A 596-nucleotide genomic window follows, 5' to 3' on the forward strand; every position below is an offset into this window, starting at 1 on the left:
AGCTAATTCCCATGCAGGTGATGGTGTATGATCCCCAGGGAGTCCAAAATAATATTTTCTGCTATGATGTGCGTAACTTCCTAGTATTTTATTGTCCGGACCAATACACCATCCAGCCCCAGCGATGAGTCCAACGATGTTGACTTGATAGCCCTCTTCACCATCCGACTATCTATGGATAACAAATTTGGGATTGGGCGCCTTTCCCATAATCCGCACGTTTCCGGAGATTCTCTTTTTCAAAGAGGATTCTGAAATGTTTCTCTATGTCGGCTATCTTTACTGGGCATTTCTTGGGAGCGTCGGCGTTCATAATGCTCTGTACCACTTTTTTCCTCCTACTGTAATAATTGTATTGAGCTAGCTCATAGTGGTACTGCTCCTGCCGACGGTTTCGGTCTGGCTTGTTAGCTCTCTGCGGATTCGCCACCTTCCCCGCACCCTTGTCAGCCATTTCGGTTTTTATCCCATTTCATCGAATTTTATGGCAGGGTGCAGCGGGCCCGGCAGTTTCGCGTTAATATTTTTGAGGAAACACAAGAAATCGCCCGTTTGCCTTGTCGAAATCCGCTGAGTTGAAATTTTGAACTTTCATA

Source organism: Halyomorpha halys, unplaced genomic scaffold (genome assembly GCF_000696795.3).
Source record: "Halyomorpha halys isolate HHAL.00 unplaced genomic scaffold, Hhal_1.1 Scaffold1941.1, whole genome shotgun sequence".
Taxonomy (NCBI): Eukaryota; Metazoa; Arthropoda; class Insecta; order Hemiptera; family Pentatomidae; genus Halyomorpha; species Halyomorpha halys.